The sequence below is a fragment of the Pseudorasbora parva genome, chromosome 1 (genome assembly GCF_024679245.1).
Source record: "Pseudorasbora parva isolate DD20220531a chromosome 1, ASM2467924v1, whole genome shotgun sequence".
NCBI classification, from domain to species: Eukaryota; Metazoa; Chordata; class Actinopteri; order Cypriniformes; family Gobionidae; genus Pseudorasbora; species Pseudorasbora parva.
This window is the reverse complement of record NC_090172.1, coordinates 38,716,937-38,738,674: the sequence shown is the minus strand read 5'-3', so window position 1 is coordinate 38,738,674 and position 21,738 is coordinate 38,716,937. Positions and strand designations below refer to the sequence as shown.

At 37.5% G+C, this 21,738-nt stretch overlaps 1 long non-coding RNA gene across 1 annotated transcript in view; it reads left to right on the top strand.

The window, feature by feature from the left end:
• The window catches only part of LOC137071977 (uncharacterized), a 91,838-nt gene that overhangs the window by 39,418 nt on the left and 30,682 nt on the right, over positions 1–21,738 (top strand). Inside the window, exons 3-5 of the long non-coding RNA XR_010904568.1 lie at positions 2,566–2,668; positions 16,196–16,319; positions 16,645–16,728. This is a non-coding gene — a long non-coding RNA (uncharacterized lncRNA). The remainder of the gene's footprint in view (positions 1–2,565; positions 2,669–16,195; positions 16,320–16,644; positions 16,729–21,738) is intronic.

The following is a 21,738-nucleotide window of genomic DNA, read 5'->3' as shown; positions in this document are numbered from 1 at the left end:
GTGTTCCTTCTCAGATGACAGCAGTTTGACAGCTTGGGTTTGAAAATGCTTACCCACTCCCCTCCAATTGTTAGTCTGCTATGAGTGAGAGATGGAGAAGAGGAACGCTGAAGTAAAACACTGCCCTTAATTCAATATTCTGTTTCACTTGGAAATACGTCACAGCATTGAAAAAAAAACCTCAATTGATAATTCCAGTTCACTGGGACTTCAATAGAAAAATGCCTTCAATAGAAAAACCTGCTGTTTAGATAAAAGCCTGAAATGCCCTAATATATTTCAAACAACTATCAGACAACATATGGGTGAGATGTAATTTCGGACATAATCTTGTTCATATTATCACGTTTTCTTAATCTTTTTGCATCGCTGTATTTGTGTGTGTGTGTTTTCAGTAAGTTACTGAGCCTTAACGAAGGAATGCTAACTAAATAACCCCATGGGTGAGAGTTGTTCTACTATTTAGAAATTGTGGGATTGGGTATATATAATTTTCTATTCAAAGAATAAAGGAATGGATAGTGGAGTGTATGTGCTACATTTGCAGTATCAGTTTATGCAGAAGCAATACATACAGCAGTACATGAAGGTCTTGTCCTATGTCCGATAGTATTGAGTCTGTGCTACTTGATCTGGGTAAGAGGGCAGTGAAAACAGCAGGTGATGCCAGTGAATGATATTTGAGGAGAAAGCCAAAGTCTGCATGGTACCAAGCCGACATGATATAGATTTAAAATAACTTCAAAGGTGTCTACATTGCTCACCCCTTGCATGATTATTAAATCGTTGGGCTAAATTTGAATGAGCAATAAAAGCTCTATTTAACACACTTTATATATGATCAATTTAGCAGATATTCCCCCTAAAATCAGTGCCGAAAATGTGAGGAAAAAGTTTACACTCTCTCTCTCTCTCTCTCTCTCTCTCTCTCTCTCTCTCTCTCTCTCTCTCTCTCTCTCTCTCTCTCTCTCTCTCTCTCTCTCTCTCTCTCTCTCTCTCTCTCTCTCTCTCTCTCTCACTCTCTCTCTCTCACTCTCTCTCTCTCACTCTCTCTCTCTCTCTCTCTCTCTCTCTCTCTCTCCTCTCTCTCTCTCTCTCTCTCTCCCTCCCCTCTCCCTCTCTCTCTCCCTCCTGGACTTGAATAAATGGGTATCGCTTGCTTGAATCCAATCTGAACATATAAACAAGTTGAATTTAGCTCCCTCTCCTGTTTAATACTCCACCAAACTTCTTTGATCCACTCAAAGGGAATTATTTTCCCCCTTCCATCTATATGTAGCCTACGTTTCTCCCAGTGAAAAGGAGAAAGGCAGAGACTTAATTCATTTAGGGAGTCTCTAGAGGCAGAGCTGGTGTCTAGACAGGCCTTTACTTTAATGTGTAAAATGGTCTTTCTCTCTTCCTCCAGCTCTCTGTGACACCTGTGCAAAGTCCCCACCCAACCACCCCATCCTCAATCTCTAGCTCTCTATCTCTCTCTCTTGCTACACTCTCTCTACACTCTGGACACGGCTCTTTCTTCACGCAGAGGACGGGAGCGTGGGCTGAATCCTTGACCCTGCATTGAGCTGTCCTCTCTGGGCAATCTGGCCAGCGCTCTCCCCTGCCTGACATGCCCGAGTACTTTCTGTTGTGCTATTATCAGCTGAGTGTTATTACCCCTCTTTGCACAGGAAAATCTGCCCTGATTTTCATTGACCCGTCCTGAATCAATGCTTTTAAAAATCTTAGACACCTTTTACTTAAGAGCAAAAGCATGCATTTTATGTTTTGACATGGTAGTATTGATCCGACGGGCGGCAGAGGAAAGAGGGGTGGGGGCTGGGCTAGTATGACAGCGCTCTCCTTCCTCTGTCTTTTTGTCTACTTTCTCTTCCTCTCTGGCTTTTCTGTTTGTCTTTTCTTCACTTTTTCAACCCCCCCCATCTTCCTCCTCCTCCTTCTCCTCCTCCTCCTCCTCCTCTCCGTGTCTGGTAACATTGCCATCCTTAATGGCTTTCTCATGCTGGCTCTCTTGGTGTCCCCAGTGTTCCTCTAGACTTCTTATCTCTGATCAATACACCCCCCCCCCCCCATTTGCCCTCTGATAAATTATGGATGTAGCTCTCACATCACATATAAAATTTCTATTGTGTTTGTCAATGGCTGATCGATATTCCACCTCCGCTCATCCTCAAAGCCCCCTTTTCCCCACTTCTAGCTCGCCGTCTTTCATCTCTTTTGCCATCCAGGTTTGTTAGCGTGCCTGTGTATGTTTGTTTATGATTTCTGTCTTTTTTTTTTTAAATCTGAGGTCTCCTGGGCTAAAGGCAGAGCTGCAATATGTAGCAGACAACAGAGACAGTAATGTTCAAATACGAGTATCCACCTTCTCGCTCCCTCTGCGCATTCCTTCACCCTCCATCCTTTCTTTCCATCCTTTCTTCTCCCTGAAACGTCGTTAACATGTGTAGACATCAGTTTCAGACAAAATACTAAGGTTTGGAGATGCATGCGGCTTTTCTCGGGGTGTGTGGATGAGGGGTCCCATTTGACATGAACCACAGCTCTCTCTCATCCCTGCAGGCAGCGCTCCGGCTCAGCCCACCGCCAGGAGAGACTGCTGCCCCAAATAAACAGCTACAGGAGAGATGAAATAAAAGAGTGGATTACAGCGAAGGGAAAACAGGTAAACTTGCTCAGAGCTGTTGTTTGTGGGAGAGGCCACAGTTTGATTCTCTTAGATCTAAGATCTTGTGGTTGTTAAAAAAAATGGAGAAGGAGAATGTCAAAAGAGAGTGTATGGCTAATGTAATTTATTTATGTCTGTATTTCTACATATGCAGTACATACCATGTTGCATACGCCAAATTTTTGTTGAGGAGAATTATCGAAAATGGCCCTAGAAATTTGCATAATTGGATGAAAAATCATTTTGACCCATGATCAAAAGTAAATGAATGCTTTTTTTTCATCTTCTTCTGGAAATGCCACAATTTTTGTGTTACAGTCAGTCTATACTAATTATATTTAGCTTTATTAAAATAAATTATTAGGGTAATTCCATGTATCTTTATGTTTAAAAAATAAAAATAATAATTACTCGTATATAGATATCTGAGACTAACACTATTTTTTTTTCACTGGATTCACACCAATGACGTTAACAATAACTACAAAGTTGTAATGATAGTTCTAATTCTATGAGAATATATAGTCCACACCACAGTTATAACAATAACGATTGTTATGATAATATGATAATCGTTGATAAATGATAATCATTTAGAGCCAATCAAAATCCACACAATTTTAAAGAGCTAGAGCATGTAAAGTGCAGGTGTAGAGTGGACTTTAATATTGTTTATTGTTCTTGGTATGAACAAGCCTGTAGATGCTGTCAAGGACATTTTCTTAAAGGGACAGTTTCTCCCAGAATTGAAAATTGTCATACTTTACTCACTCTCATGTCGTTCCATTTCTATATGACTTTCTTTATTTTGATAAACACAAAATAAGATATTTCAAAAAATGTTTTTATCCATATTAACGTCAACGTCAAATATCATTCAAATATTATATCAAATATTGTAATTGTCAAACCTCATAGTTTCCTACACATTTGACTTTTTGTCACCATATTTTATATAGAGTCTGTATATGGGTGTTTTGGTTGACAAATTAATTTGAGAGTGCGTAAAGAATTACATTTCTATTTGTTAATCTCACAGAGTGATTGTTTTAATTCAGAAGACTTTACCAGCTGAGCCATACATTTGATTCATTTAATGCTTTTTTTTGGTCCTTTTTTGAGGACTTGAATATTTTTGACCCCTTTTGTAATATGGACAAGCAGCTGAATCATTCTTCAAAATATAATCTTTTGTATTCCTTATTAGAAGGAAAATCATTACAGAATATACATTTTTGCATGAAATATTTTAAATTGAATAAATTGTGCTGTTTACCTTTGTAAATATTCCCAATGCTAACATGGTGTTAAAAATTCAATATACTATTTTTTATCCTTTTAAAGTTAGTCCACTTTTATGTAATGCGTTTACTTTTTATGAGTATTTTTAGGCAACTGGCAGGCATTTGGAAGAGATATGAAATAGGGTATAAGAAAATATTAGGATTTGTATCCAAACAATTTGCCTTTTTCAAACAGAGAGTTAATGCCATTTTTTTCCCGCTTCCATGAGATATCTGTATGGATTGTGTTTGGATGCTGTTTCAGAGAGTTCTTTGGCAGGGATACAGAGAGAGTGATGTGATGAGCTAAAGAGACTGGGTGACGCTCAGAGGACTTTCACATTTTGCTCTCCAAAGTGCTGGTGAGGTGAGAGGTCACTGATGTGAAGTACAGAGGAGCAGACAGACAAAACACATGCACGCATACTTGCTCACAAACAACTTATTATAATTCACCTTCTCTTTCCCCCTTCTGGTTTACGATTCCATGGCAGCCCTTTGTAATGTGACTATTGTTTTCAGTTAAAGTTTTATTGAATCATGACATTTCTGTGAAATCCTTTGCGAGTGTTTTTGTCATTCACAGTCTGCTTCTGTTCACATTGTTGTGTAGTCGAGAGCCTAATTTCAGAGGGAAACATAAATGCAGTTAAATCCTTAGTGTTGGCCTGCCGTCCTGCCTCGTAGCCATGATGAATAATTCAGAGAGAGATCCTCTCCGCTGGAGGAGAGGGACAGTTACACACATTCCTGCTGGCAGAAAATCCATACTCACTGACATCTTGCTTCAAACTGCAATTAATACAGACTGAAGCCGGATCTGTTTGAGCCGGTAATTGTTTTTAAGGTGAAGTGTTAAATGTGTAATTGTGGTTGAAGGTTAATTTCTGGAGAAGTAGAATGAAAAACGGAACTAAAAAAGGATGAGTGTGGTGTGTGGTAGCCAACGTAAAAAAGTGAAGGTGAATTTTTCAGGACCAAGCTAGAGGTTTTCATTTTTCTTTCTCCGTCTATTAGCCAAACGCACAAACGGAAAGGTTGGACTTCATTCACACAATATTTGTATGTCAGCTCCTTTAGCAGTGCATGTGTCATTATAGGGGATAAACAATATATTGATAACTTATTGGCTATCTGCCTGTATTATGGATTTTTATTTATTTATTTATTACTCTCGTCAATTTTGGACACTTAATTGTACAAGCTATTTTCCTCTATTTTTTACATTTTATTATTGCCATCCTCTAATACACTTAAAGGGGGTAAAACACTCAGTTAAAGTCAATCTCATGCCAATTTTGAGTACCTATAGAGTAGTATTGTATCCTGTATATCTCCGAAAAGTGTTTAGTTTTACCATATTTATAAAATAAACAGGAGCGGAAGCAATGCTTACAGCAGGATGCCTATGTAACGTTAGCCTAACTTACTAAAACTGTATTTGCTTAGCAGCTCGTCATGCACAAGTTTTTACAACATTTGTGTGTGGTTACTCATGGTTTACGATGAGATGATTTGGTTTATGGACTACTGTATGCGATTTAACGTTAGCAGTAGCAAGTGGAGCGGTTAGTGTATGTTTACATAAAAAAATCGAATAGTAGCGTATTTGAATGAAGAAGCTAATTTTATTTAAACATCCTCTAGGTTCAATATGAAATAACATTGCATGATCCATTGATAAATTAACTATACGTGATCGTGTTGTTTAGTGATGGGCACTTACGTGATAGATAACAAGAAGTTTTGCTCAACGCCCGAGTGTGAACCTTCATCGTTGGGGCCGCTCCATCTTTTAGCTACAAATCCGGTGTTGAACTGGGCCTCGTCTATAAAAACAGTCGCAAAATTCAGGGAACAAACAAAAACACTTGCACCGCTGCTGCTCTGGAAAAATAAACTCCATCCATTGTCCCATCAACGTAAAGCTCCATCGTCCCAGCAAGTTAAAGCTGTTTGGAAAGCTGTCTTGCCCTGACAACCAAAAAAACACTTAATTGGTGACATTGTTGATTTGGTAAAGTCCTGTGACTGCAGCGCAGCTGACGACTTCCCTAAAGCTGAGCAAAGCGCGTTAATGGTTGTGCATTTGCTCTGGCTCAGTGTTGCGTTCCACTCCAGCTGGGTAAAAAGATGCATTGGTGGAGGAAGTACTGAATCTCAGTACTTAAGTAAAAGTACAAATAACATATTTATTTTCAGAGCCATATTTACTTAAGTAAAAGTAGAAGTACTACAACGACAATCCTACTTAAGTAAAAGTAAAAAAGTACTTGATTTTAAATGTACTTTTAGTATTAAAAGTAAAAGTACTTGATTTTAAATGTACTTTTAGTATTAAAAGTAAAAGTACTTGTATAACAATTTATTCTCTTAAGGTCTATACAAAGAAGAAAACAGTAAGGGCTGTTGCGTTTTAGTTAAGTTAGTTTTGGCTTAATGTAGGCTAATTGTGCTTATCATCTGTTGCCCAGTTTACATTCTGACTCACAATATCAGGGTGATCTGCAGAGTTAAATATCAATATTCAGAAATAACATTTTCATCAGCTTTGATGTATTTAAATCTTCATATTTATGAGGATTAATCCTAAATGCTTCAGCTTTCCTTTTATATTCTTCAATTTGATCAATAAATTAAATTAGAATAACGCTATAGGGTTGTTAAATAAAATAATTTACGCTGACAAATTACAACTGCATTAAATAATGTTATGAGTTTGTTTTAACTAGGCCTATATATTTTTAATACAATAAGAAACGTTGGAAAGAATGTTTAAACATGAAACTAAACTACCAGTAGGTGGCGGCAGGTCTTAATGAGTGAGTCATTGAGTAGGTTCGTTCAAATGGCTGATTCGTTCATGAATGAGGCAGTCGTTTACGAACAGGTCATTGAATCTTTGATTCAACCGATTCATTCAAATGCTGAATCATTCATTAACACACTATTGCTGTGAGATGCATTGTGGTTCTGATGTGGAAATACGATCTGATCTTGGAAATATTTTTGCTGCTGTAATAGAGCAAAAGCAGTTTATATTGCATCTAAAATGTAAGTGACTAATTTTAATGAATTGTTTATGGAACTGTCATGAAATCAGTGTCACATTTTCAGTCGTGATGGTATTCAGGAAAACAGCACTGTAATACAGTTCGTAGATGAAGGAAGGAAGAGGACAAAGGGGTCGGCTTTGGACTGCTGACGTCTTTTATTAAAACTCAAATAATAACGTGCACACTTCAGTGTGACTCTTTTCTTCATTCACTCAATAACAGTTTCACTTCCGGGTCTCGGCACTTCCGGCTTCCGGGTCAACTCAGAGTCTCAGGGGGTGCGTCAGCAGTCCGTCTCTCTCCCCCATGCTTCCGATTCTGCCAGCGTTTTAAGCTCTCACCACGCCCATTACTGGAATAAGAGACAGGTGTTATCAATCTGCGTCCAACCCACTCACTTACCGCTCGTCCCGCGGCTCTCTCTCCCGCTGCAGACCTCGCTGAACCACGCCCCCCTTGCCACAAGCACTCTTGGTTGTGTCATGTGATGTTTTTTAACTGTATTATATGTTATAAAATATAAAAACCTTCACATTTTGAATATTTACTGCAGTATGTTACTGAGTTTCTCTGTATGAGCAGCTTTGGTTTTGTTTCCATTTTTCCTTGAGAGTCTGCGCGATTGTCAACAGCGCAACGGTCAGTTCATACATTAGCCTATTATTATCCATTAATTAGCCGAACAAACCTTAATCTCAAGCCCTGAAACTGATCCCAAAATGTAACGAAAATGTAACGAAACTTTGTAGAAATGTAGTGGAGTAGAAAGTAAAATATTTGCTGCAAAATGTAGTAGTATCAAAATGCACTATTGATTCTACTTAAGTAAAGTACAGATACGTGAAAAATGTACTTAAGTAAAGTAACGAAGTATTTGTACTTCGTTACATTCCACCACTGAAAAGATGGCATCCAAAAGTTACATTTGCTGGTCAAATTGTGTGTAAAGATATGTTTATTTTATTTTATTTTATTATTAATATCTTTCACTCCTGATGTCATTTCTAGCAAGAAATTACTAATGTAGTAATTAAATATTTGTTTAGTTCTGACCAAAGCGCTCTCTATTTTGCTGCAGATCATTGAACTGTTAAACTGCCTCAGATGTCTGTCCGAAATTAATTTTGTAAAATGCCTTCACGCACAAAACGCTGCCTTACAAGCCATTGCTTCATAAGGCAGCAAGGCAATGAGTCAGCTGACTAGGTTTTTGGACACAGCCATAGAAACACACTTGCGAAATTCCCTAAGCACTTCCCCTTGGGGGAATCCTCGTCGCCATTTTGAAGTGCATTCCTCTGCGTGAAGTGGACAAGGGAAGTTTATCTGGACAGATCCTTGCTCCCTCAATTTTGACCAAGGGAGCAAGTCTACTTCATATGTACTCTTCAGGCAGCTTCATTTATAACAATTTATAACAAATTAACAATTTTGTAAAGGAAAAAAAATAATAAAATAAATCATATCCAAAATGTATTCCAAGTGATCAAGGGCTTAGGACGTTCCAGTTCAGTCCATTGTTAAGGTTCTGCTGTAGTGGGCACTCATACAACGTAAGCAAAGCATACACTGTAAAAAATTATATGTTCAATAAGTTATGACAACATATGTTTTTACATTGTTTTAACTCATCAAAATAGGTTAAGAAATGTTAAACTTTTTTTATTAGTTATACAAGATGTAACTAATTTTTTAAAGTCAGTTTAACATAATTTAAGTTGAAATGACTTCCAAGTCGATTGTACTGCAAATGTTAAAAATGTGCCTTTTTTTACAGTCTAGAAATACTCCATTAAATGTCCAACTTATTTTTTTTGAGACTTTGTCCATGTTTTGCCTAGGACTCCAAGTCTTTAACAGTGTAAAAAGCTCAGTATGCATGAAATACCCCCCAGAAATACCCATCAGACGTACATTTTCACAACTTCTGACTAATCTGTTTCATACATTTGAGCATTGTTTAGGCCCTCAAAAATGCATTTCATTTCGGAGAAGAAGAATAGAACGAACAATTCCAATAGAGTCCTGACACCAGCAGTGCTCTGGCCCTAATAATTATTGGCATATTTTTATTGGACGGAATTTTAAAATTGGTGTATTCCTGTTTTGTTTTTATTATTATTTTTATGCACTGTAATCCATTCTCCCCTAACCACATTAATCATTGATTTTATTTTTATTTTATTTAGACAAAATAGTATAACTTTTTTATATAGACTAACTGCATATGCTCTGAACTGCATGGCAAAGGCAAAACCCTGACACTAAAAGAAAATGAGAGGGGGAAATACAGTTTAAAATGTGGGGCGTTATTTATTGTGCCACTGGTGTTTGCCCCTTTTCTCCGAGGCAATGTTCTGTGCCTTTCCAAGGATCTTGTGTGACGCACCTCACTGTCGTGCCAACACAACGCAAGCTCAGCACTGAATTCTCCTTCACCCACACAAACACATTGATGCTGATTCCTCTACACACTAAAACCTGACACTGTCCCAAGTCCCATCCGTAACTTTAGAGAAACGAGATCTGAAGTGTCATAATCACTTCACACGTGCCAGATGAGAGAGGAGCCAGTGAGGATCTATATGACTGTGTATGAAGTAAAAACCGCAGACAAATATAGACATTTGAATGCATAATGACTCACACAAACATGTACATGAGCACTAAATGGACAGCAAATGGCGACTTTTGCTTAAGTCATCTTGTTTAAAAGGCCCTAGTAATCTCACATGTGTCTCCTCTAGAGTTTCAGAAGAGATCTCTTACACTGCCGTCTAATGACAAGACCAGCACCGTCCGTTTCAGATGAAGGATGAGAGGTTCATGTAAGCCCTGCTAAGCCACAAAACTCTAAATTTGTTTGTCCAGCAAACAAATGACTTAATGTGAATTTTGTTTAACTTAATGTGGTGTCTGGATATCCTGGGATATACACACAAAAACCACTGCTTTCAAATGCAGCATATTGCACACACTCACATACTGACATCCAAGCCCTTTTCCTAAAGACATATTGACCAATATAATTAGTCCATGTTCCTTCCTGACTCCCTCTGAGTGTCTGGTTGTCTCCTTCCTTTTGGCTTCTAAAAGAGTTACCGAATTAACAGCAAGATTATTTTTCCAGTTCCAAAGCCTTCTTTAGCACACTAAGGATAATGATATGTTACCATTCTGAGACATTAGATACACGCAACTTATCACGCAGATACACAGTCACACATCCAGATCTGTGCATTTACAATGTGTGTGAGGTTGCCCTCATTTCCACTCTGCTATGGGAAGATTGGTTTACTTTCTGAATGGTTTATGTCAGCTGGAGCACTTGATGTATAATGAATTTTCACTTGTGTGTGTTTTCTTTTAAAATATTTTATGGCTGTTTAATATTGAGCATTCAGAGTTCGTCTTTATGACAGAATGAAAGTGGTACAGCAATGATCAAACACTCACTCTTGTTCCAGGTCAGAGTAGAGATGAGTCTGTGGTAGTGCGACTCCTGAGAGAGATCAAATGAGAGAGAGAGATCAGAACGCAGTAGGGCTGAGGGACTCGCAAAAAAACAGTCCAGCCTTTTCTGTTTTTGTCACTAATTGTTCACAACATGTCAAAACTTTTTGCTTTCTAAATGTAGAACGACTTGCCTTTGATGTGGAGAAGTGTTTTTGAAACGGCAAGATACTTTTATTAATTCCTTGGTCATTTAACAATAGCTTTTATTTTAATGTAATCACCTCAGAAAAGCCAAAAGGTTTCTTCAAAATTGTATTGTATTGCAGTTCTTTAATATTTATGATAATTCGTATTTGTCCTATATTATTCCTATATTAGCAATAAAGGGTTAGTTCACCCAAAAATGAAAATTCTGTCATTAATTACTTACCCTAATGTCGTTCGACACCCGTAAGAATTCTGTTCATCTTTGGAACACAAATTAAGATATTTTTGTTAAAATCCGATGGCTCAGACAGGCCTAAATTGACATCAGTGTCATTTCCTCTCTCACGACCCAAAACCGCTTAAATTCCAAGACCATTTTTTTGGGATTTACACCTGGATTTGGCCTACCCAAATTGAAAGGCCTCCCATACACGCATACAGTGGTCTAAGTTCAAAATGTTGTTGTTATTTTACAGGAGCCATAAAAATGTAAGTATATGGTTTCTAAGCTGTTATAATCCCCAAAAAAGTAGGCGCCTTGTTTGTTTTTTTTTTTTTTTTTTTTTTATAAATTAATTTTTGAAAGTGTGTAACTCAGGCCCTGTGAGCTCTAGAACCCTGCAGACAGTTTGGGCTGTTTCCACTAAATTTCAGAAAATAGTGGGAAAAAATAAGTTTGTCTGTGTCATGTTGTATGCCAGATTTATTCAAATTGGTCTGAAGGGATGACCCCCCTTTTCCCCCTCCCCAAACCCTGCTACCCCCCTCCACCACAGTTATAACAGCTTAGACAACATATACTTACATATGTATCGCGTTTAGCAGTGTTTTATGTAACTTCAAAGGGTTCCTGTAAAATGACACCAACATTTTGAACTTAGACCACTGTATGCGAGGCTTTTCAATTTGGGTAGGCCAAATCCAGGCGGAATGGGTAACATGCAGAGTAATTTAGTGTAAATATACATTACTTGGTCTAAAACAAATCCCAAAGTGATGCATTTCTCCAAAAAGTAGAAAGTAGAGACTCTAAACTTTTAAATGGTACCACATATGACATCATAGCTCCTACACAGACATTTAAAAAAATTGAAAGTATATACATCACAATGTCTTTCTCGACCCTGTACAGTGACCCTGAGTTTAAGTGGATAAAATCAACCCATTCTCATTCCCAAGGCATCAAAATCCGAAGCATGGTCAAGTGCCTTCTGCGTCACAATGAAGACGCTAAAGGTGCCCCTTGGCGTCATTTTTCAACGCGCTGGGTGCTCCATTCATTTCAATGAGAAAGATTTGGCGTCATGCACATACGCACTGGGTACGGGAATGTTATCGTCATGGTGAAATTTTATTGGTTTATAATTTTGCCATTATGACATGTTGGAGTGTGATTCTCAATTTAATCAGCAAACATAATTTAATTTACATTTATTTTATTTACGCTATTTAGACACGTTTTAACATGTAACCCAACCCCACCCCATCCCTAAACCTACCCATTTGTGTTAACATGATATAAAACTCAGGATATAACATATGACTGCATCCACGAGTTATTCAAAAAAGTTAAATAATCCAAGTTTTCTGAGGCCAAACGATTGATTTGTATGAAGAAACTCCCCAAAAGCGATCAGCATCTCCATCCGGCGAAGATCATGAACACATTAAATTTCAAATATTGCCGCCCGTTACATCAGATTTCATAGTGAATTTGCATTGGCTCTCGTATGTCTTGTGACCAATTGCGTCATTACGTCAGCATTGATTGTAAAATGTCATTGGCTCGTCTTGTGACCGATTGCGTCATGCTCAAGAGTCTTTTGAATTATTTGAATGAGATGATGAATAAATACTTGTGACTGTACATTTATTTGCCTGTTATGTGTTTTATATTGTTTAGATGTGGGTAGGTTTAGGGTAGGAGTTTGGTTAGTTGCTCCAAAATATAAAAGTAGCCTTTAAATATTAATAAAATCATGGAAGAAAAAAAGTGTCCTGGGTGCAAGGAGTTAGAAAAGGATTATTTGAAGGTGCTCTTTGGGGTCGGGAATTCAGTATAATATAGTAGAAGGAAATCCAAGGCACTCTTCTTTAGAAAATTATAAAAAGCCTTTATTAAACTGGCTATTTCATGATAGAAAGTATAAAAGACATGGCGGAAAAAAAACAACCCACGCGTAGCGGCCCAAACAGCCTTCTTCTGGGTTTGTATTACAATCAAACAATTTACTCTTTTATAGATATTGATTAGAAACACCTGAATGACAAATCATATGCACATACAGACAAGGTCCACAAGGAGGTTACATAGCAACAAAAGGCATATCACAAAAAGGGGCTGAAAATTAATGAATTAATTAAAACTAAAAAAATAATAAAATCATGTTTGCTTTTACAAACGGAAAAAATTAAATGCATCTGTGTCGGTCTATGGTATGTGTATGACGGCAAATGTTTCTCACTGAAATGAATGGAGCACCCAGCGCGTCGAAAAATGACGCCAAGGAGCACCTTTAGTGTCTTCATTGTATCGCGGAAGGCACTTGACCATGCTTCGGATTTTGACGCCTTGGGAGTGAGAACGGATTGATAAAAGGCACTAAAGATGTCATTGCAAAGCCCATCTCAGTACAGTGGTTCTACAATAATTTTATGAAGCGGCTAGAATAGTATTTTGTGCGCAAAAAAACAAAAAACAAAATAACGACTTGTATAGTGATGGGTTGTTTTCAAAACAAAGTTTCAAACCGTTATGAATCACCGTATATTGATTCATGATTCGGATCGCATGTCAAACTGCCAAACTGCTGAAATCACGTGCCATTGGCGATTTGAATTCTAAATCGATAAGCTGATTCATAACGGTTCGAAACTTTGTTTTGAAATCGGCCCATCACTATATAAGTTGTTATTTAAATTTAAACTATTCTCGTCGCTTCATAAAATATTGTAGAACCACTGTAGTGAGATGGACTTTGTAATGATGTCTTTAGTGCCTTTTATGGGTCTTGAGAGAGGAAATGACATTGATTTCACTGAAGGCCTGTCTGAGGCATCGGATTTCAACAAAAATATCTTCATTTGTGTTCCGAAGATGAACAGAGGTCTTACGGGTGTCGAACGACATTAGGGCAAGTAATTATTGACAGTATTTTTATTTTTGGGTGAACTAACCCTTTAAACTTAATCATATACAAAAATACCACTTTACTAGCGAAACAATATTTTCTGTTCTATGCTGCCTATCGTTTTTGTGCACTGGACAAAACTTTCAGACGCTTTATCAGGAGTATGACAGAAAATGCTATATATGCCCTCTCTAAAAAAGTGTCATGGCAAGGAAAACTTTGCTACTTTTCTCCGTGTGACCAACTCAATTTCCTTGGCAGGAAGCACCGCTCTCTTTTCCTGTTGCACTTCCATGGGGCTTAGTCTGCATGTGAGCTTCTGTTCTGATGTTCCAGTTCCGGGTGTGATGTATAGACCTGTCGATGCTGCACTCAGCCTAAGACAGGCTCACTCCAGGGTTCCTATTTCAGTGTCTTTCCCTGAGCTGCACGACCACTGATATGAGTGCTGTCTTAGGGTGCGGGGCTTGATTCTCTTCCTCATACCCCTATTGAGAGGCTCAGAGTGCAAGGCTACTAGAGTGACAGACAGCACAGGTAACTGCTGTCTGCTCACACCTGTAATAGGTGAGATCAAGAGTAGTGTATTAGTGTCACCGCTGTCGCCCACAGGATTTGCGCGCACACACCTGCACTGAGTGTCTTTCTGAGAAGCTTGTGGGTGAGGCATGTCAGATGCATGAGGGTGATTGTCATCAAGTGTTGAGTTTAATCTCTGAAACTTCTGCACTGTGTGGATGTTTCACCGTATCATTGTGGCTCACTCAGCTCGGAGGTGGGCTTGATAGTCACACAAAATGCCATTACATATGGGTTTTACACATGTACATGCATATGGTACATAATTTAATTATATTATTGATGTAAAAAAAAAATTATCTATGTTGCTGATTATTTTAGGTCATTGTGAATTTATACAGTATATTATTGCTTATAAATTAGTGTTCATTCATAATACTTAAATGTCAATTAATACAACAAAATGTAAAGAAAAATCATAACATTTAAATTAATCAAGAAAATTGTTAGTTCATAATATTTATTGTTAAACAAATATAAAAGAAATGTCAAATAAACAAATAAACATCCATATCATAGTAATTGTATTAATCATATTACAAAAACATATTGTACTTGTCACAGGTACATGCAGGAAGATGAATCAAGTTCTAAACTTAGTTTAATCACAAACAGTCTCAAGGCAGGCAGACAGGTAACGGTAGCAACACATCTAAACACAATGGTGACCAGACAAAGACTGAGCGAAAAGGGAAGAACTTAAAGGGTTAGTTCACCCAAAAATGAAAATTCTGTCATTAATTTATTACCCTAGTATCGTTCAACCCCCGTAAGACCTCCGTTCATCTTCTGAACACAAATTAAAATAATTTTGTTAAAATCTGATGGCTCAGACAGGCCTTCATTGACACTAATGTCATTACCTCAGCGTATCGATTCATGATTCGGATTGTCTGTCAAACTGCTGAAATCACGTGACATTGGCGATCCGAATCATGAATCGATACACTGATTAATAACTTTCGAAACTTTGTTTTGAAATCAGCCCATCACTATATAAGTCGTTATTTAAAGCTGCAGTCCGTAACTTTTTGCGCTCTAGCGGTTAATAAACAGAACCGCACGTGTCTTGCGGAAGAACATTGTAGCTGGAGCTACTTCTCTCTGTTTATGTATATGGCGAGTCACACAAGGACCGTGCACCTCCGCACCAGTCTGGCCTGAAATAGTCCCAATATAAACACTTATTATAAATGTACCATAATAATTCAGGGTAAGACAAAAACACAGTTTGGAAAATGGATTCATTTTGTACGTTCTCATTATATCATTTTTGTAAATCTTGATCACAAAAAAAGTTTTTTTTTTCAAAAAGCAGCTTTAATTTTTTTTTTTGCGCACAAAATCTAATCTCGTCACTTCATAAAATGATTTTAGAACCCCTGTAGTGAGATGGGCTTTATAACGACATCTTCAGTGCCTTTTATGGGTCTTGAGAGAGGAAATTACATTGATGTTAATGTAGGCCAGTCTGAGCCGTTGGATTTTACCAAAAATATCTTTTGTTTTTCCGAAGATGAACAGAGGTCTTACGGGTGTCGAATGACATTAGGGTAAGTAATTAATGACATCATTTTAATTTCTGTGAGAACTAACCCTTTAAGTAGCAACACTAATGAGACACACAGCTGACACATATGAACTAATAATGACGTAACTAAACGAAAACAAACTGAAAGTCTATGAACAAAACTGAACAGAATTGTGACAGAATCTATTTTGTGCGCCCTGGACAGACTGCTGTATTTGTGTGTCATATGCTTTGCTTTTTCTCTCTTTATTATAGTAATTACAGTCCATGTTCTCATGCAGGTTATAAAGATGTGGACTTAAACTCATTACATAAACGTGAAGATGTTGGTGCCATTTCATAGGTAATTGTCCCTTCTGGGCCAGGATGCTGAGAGTCTTGGAGGAGCCTAAGCTCAAGATCATGGCAAGTGCTAATCTTCTTATACTTAAGGTATCAGGTTCCCCTTTGATGTTTCTAAACATGTTGACTCCTATCTCGCCCAAGAAGGCAATCCAGACACAGCCTTGAGGAACATGCTTTCTTTCTTGCTTTCTTGCTTGCATTACCTTTCCTGAATTTGATTAATGTTGCACAAAAACACACACAAAAACAGCAGTTTTAATAATGAATGTTAGGAGAAGTGTAATTCCTCATCATCATTGTTGTAATTATCTTTAGTATGCTACACATTTTGAAGATTTCACAGTCACAATTATTTTAGCTTGACTTTGTTTGCATTTTGTCTGAGGAGCTGGAAATCTTTGTCGTGGGGACACCATCAACTCAATGAGGCGATTTATTCTCAGGACAGCCTATGTGCCATAGCCCACAGGTAAACGTGTAGGATGACTTATCAATCAATTTCAAGAATCAATCAAACTGTCATAGATTTTTCCCCCTTGGAAGCGATCATAAAAGGCCTGGATGAAAGGCGTATATGGGTGAGATGGAGAAGAAATGTTGGGTGTTGGTCATTCATAAGAGTAAACCAGCTGAGATAACTGACAAGCTCATGTTCTCTAAATCCCTCTTGAATATAAACACATTCACCACTGAATGCGAGTCTACTTCCTGTATAATTACTAAGCGTCTGACATGTACACTTAAGTCTTCTCACACACTAGCAGTATAGTTCTCCAGTCAATGCAATCAGAGCCTAATGTCTGCTGCATGACCTGGAGGGATTCCTCTAAAACGCATCCTGGATGCTTTATGTGTGAGTTTAAGTCACAATTGTTTGGATCTGTAAAAGGCTATAGACAGGTGTGGAGCAAGGGCATGTTTTATCATTTTGACTGTCTCTATCTGAATTAGAAGCATTGTGTGGAAGGATGTGTTATTTTATGTTAAGACCCACAAAGTATTTGAACTGTCAACTTGTCTAAGGATAAGAATGCTGCTTTGCTATCTCAATAGATTCAAGATAGCACAAACATATTGAGTAGTTTGTTGTATTTGTAGATTGACTTGCCAATGTAATTGAGAAACGGTATGATTTGTATGTTCAGCATTTGGTGTCAAAGGTCACATCTTCCCAATCATGCGCAGGTGTCCATTCTAAATTTTAACCCATAAATAGTGATTTGTATGAGCAATAAAACTGATCAATACAGCATCAGTGTAAGTAATTTTGCATGCATATCAGTATTCTATGGAATTGATAGAAACTAACAAATGGGGTTGTGCACCGTTCAGAATTGAATTGAGAATGCTTGTTAAATTGAATCCCTGAACTCGAAATGAGGTTACAAATAGTGATCATGCAGAATTGCAATTAAAATTTTATTGTAAAGTAGTAAAATAAAAATTAAATGAACTTTAATTCAAATAAATTATTGCCTTTACTAGAAAACCAAAGGTTTTGAAAAGAGAAAAAAAGAAAATTTAAAAAGCCTTGGTGTTTGTAGGCCATAATAATCAGCGTTTGAAATGCAACATTTAGAATTTGCTTATATTTTATATTTATATCTGTATATATTTTGTCATATTTAATACATTAATTCTCTCCCCAGAGTGCTTTAACTGTTGACTTTCTTTTGGTTTTAAATTCTGTAAATTCCAATTCAATAAAAAAATCTGAATTTTGCCCAAACCTGCTGAGAAAGGAACAAACCTGAATCCCTCAGAAGCTAAATGTTGCTATTAATTAATTTTTTAAATATTTGAACTTCGAGTATTTTAAAACTGCTAAATTAACTTAAGCGGCTAGACGTTTTCTATATTGCATTACATTTGTTCCTCAAGTATTGAGAAAGTGTTATTATTAAAATACTATCAATGCTAGTCCAATTCCCACTTTCAAAATCAAAAATTGCTACGAGTTTGGACCCACTAGGGCTTTGCGTTCTCTGTAGCATCTTCCCTGGGGTCACAGCACAACTGGCAGAGTACGCCTTTAAAGCCAGACACTTTGAGCACATTAGCATAGCATTAGCTTGGTAATGACAGATTTACCAAGCTGAGTCACCATGTAGCTACATGATGCTGGTCTCATGTAGAGAGCTGAAGCGCTAGATTATATTCAGAGAAACAAATAGCTCTCCTCCCTGAAGAGAACTTGTCATTATGGAGAGAGGGAAAATAAGTTAGAGTAGGATAAAGCCCTGCTGAATGAACTTAAATGGCATAACGTAAACCTTTAGAAAAGCCCAGTAATGGTTTGAGGCAAGACTTAAGTGCTCCAGGTTTGATGCTATCTAAAACTTGTGAATAGTATTGGGGGAAAGTCATGAAGTATAAAAGAGACGTGTGTGTGTGTGTGTGTGTGTGTGTGTGTGTGTGTGTGTGTGTGTGTGTGTGTGTGTGTGGTTTTACAATCTAACCACGGTCTCTGTGCAATTGCATTATGTTATGTATTTATGTTGCTATCTACAGTCCGTGTGTGCATTTTAGAGCAAATCTTTCTGCAAGCGCTATGCTTTTTAGTGTGTGTTTCTGTGTGTTTTGAGTGATCTTGCTGAGAGCCCTGTGCTGTTGTGGTGTGTGTGTAAACTCTGTGGTCTGGTCTGTTTTCTTACTCCGGTTTCAGAGCGCAGCCTGAAAACGTTCATATTTTTCATGGCAGCTAAGAGAGAACCATAAATTCACAGCGTGCGTTTGTATTTTTATCCATTTTACATAATGAAAGTTCCAGAGTGTGTGTGTGAGAGAGAAAGAACGAGGCGGGGAGAAGGGTGGGGTGTGAGTTTAGAGCTTTGGGATAGCGTGAAAGGGTGGATGTCACAAGTAAAACAAAACTAACTCTTGTGGCAATTTAAGTGGCTGTTAAAAATTTGGCACTTGTGAAAGCTCACATGAAACAGAATCAAGGTTTAGGCTTCAGCGCTCCGAACCAAAAAAAAAAAAACCCTGAATAGACTCCGACTTTCAACCACACATTACATGCCTCGTGACAGCTCTTATTGTGTAGCGCTCCTTCGAACAAGGCCGAGGTAAACTTTTCCGGCACCATCACAAAGTCTCTGGAGCCAGTCAGTCCAGACACTTTGCTAGTGCCACCTGTTGCCACGTTGCTCTGTAACACACACCTGCTCTGCAGGTAACACACACTTGAAGCAGATACCTGAGAGGCAGGGCAGCAGACCCATATGGCCACAGGGTGGTGGGCAAGTCTAAGGCTCCCATCGCACACACTTAAGAGATATTGTGAGTACAGTATAAGAGAGATTTAAGGGGGATTACGGTGTTGCCTTTAACTGCAAGGCTAAACTTTGACTGCCTCAGTAACTGATACTTACTGATCCACCTTTCATCTCACTGAGTCCCTGATAGCACATCAACTCCTGTTATATAACAGCACAGCCCTTTGTGTGCAAATGAAGGTCTTATCTCAACAGCCCATAAATGTTTATATGCACCTACAATGTTCCATTTCAGTCAGACTATAAAAATAATTTGTCCTTTTTAAATACTCTAGCCCAGTCGAAATTGTACCAGTCTTTTTTTTTGTGAGGTCAAACTAACAGACCTTGATACAGTAATGTGATTGTACATGTTAATGAGACTGGCCTCTGCCTGTGCATTTGCTCCATAAACTCCAAAAATAAATATTTTTGATATGTAAAATGTCCACCCCTGTAGCTTCATCAAAGACAAATGCAAAAATACTAACTTTTAAAGACAACCCCATCTGCCACTTTCTGGTAGTTCTGCACCAATGCTATTGTTGCTATAGTCAGACTGCTCAAACAAACAAATTAATTAAAGCAAATTCATTTTTACACTTCATTTTTTTTTTTTTTTCAATTGAAGTTGAGATTGCTGTAAATATACACTACCAGGCAAAATATGGAGGTCAGTAAGATTATTTATATATATATATATATATATATATATATATATATATATATATATATATATATATATATATATATATATATATATATATATATATATATATAATTTTTTTAATTATTTTTTTTTAAAGAAATTGATCATTTTATTCAGTTGATAAATTGATCAAAAGTGACAGTTAAGACCTTCGACAGTAAAGGACATCACCCTTCACAAAAAACAAAAACAAGTCATAAAATAACATAAAATAAAATAAAATAAAAAATTTGTTTCCACAAATCAAATTCCATAAAAAGCCCAACTTTCAACATTGGTTTAAAAAAAAAAAAAAAAAAAAAAAAGCATATTAAATTTATTTCTGAAGGATTGTGTGACACTGAAGACTCGAGTAATGATGCTGAAAATTTTGCCTTGCCATCACAGGAATAAATTACATTTTAATATTTTAAATAGTAATAATATTGTAACAATATTATAGTTTTAACTGTATTTTGACCATAAAAAATATTACTCCAAATAATGTTTATACTGATTTAAATTCATTTTGTACATATTTTGAGGAACACTATATTTTATTCATATGCTCATCCATGCCTCCATGGAGAGAGAAAGAGAGAGCGAGAGGGAAAGAAGCTCCTGTGTAGAATGATTTCTGTGGTGGAGGAAAGTGGAACCAAGCCTCTTAAAACATGAAAACATTCCCCCTCAAACCACCATGACTTAAGCGATTAGGCTGCATCCATAGCAAAACACTCCTATTTCCCGAAGATATTTGGGGCGTTAAATTCTTAAACAATATTGCTTGGTGTGCGGTGTCTCTCCCTTTTTTGCAAGTGCTTTTTATTGCTATTCTCATTGTAGTCGCTTGAGTAAAGCAAATGAGTGGTGTAGTGAGGTCCCGACTGAATAGATTTACAATAGCCTCCATTTAATTATTTCCACAGCCGTTTCTGTTATGTCAACACACATTAAAGGCAGGAAATAGGGAGAAGGAGGGCAGGAGCATGGATGATACTCCTTGCGAGCGTGGCACGCATGTGCGGCGGTGGCAGACAGTGACATAGGATGGTATGCATATTTTATACACTGCATGCATTTTTTACTGGGTGGATTCTATGAGTGCTGTGGCTTTGTACTGTGTCTGTCACCGTGGCTTTGGGTGTGAACGAAACTCTGCCGTGTACAATTTCACTGCAGTGTATGCTAGGAAAGCGTTTGTATTCTGTCCCGCTCTGTGGAGGCTAGTCAGGGGAATCAGCGATAATGAGGTTGCCAATTGAAAAATTGTACTTTGGTTTCTTTTCAGTCTGTGGTGAACACATACATGGAAAGCCACCATTTGACAGACAGTCAGTCTGTTGTAAAAGGATATTTTGGAGGATTAGGCCAATGGCAGCAGCTCAATACCTGGGAATCTTTTCCCATGGTGCCGCCTAAACGCTAATATCGTTGATGGATTGGTACCACACGGGCAATTTACAAACACAGACACTCTTTTAAAATATAATATATTGATGTTTAATTCAGCTGGGTATCGGCATCATAGTAG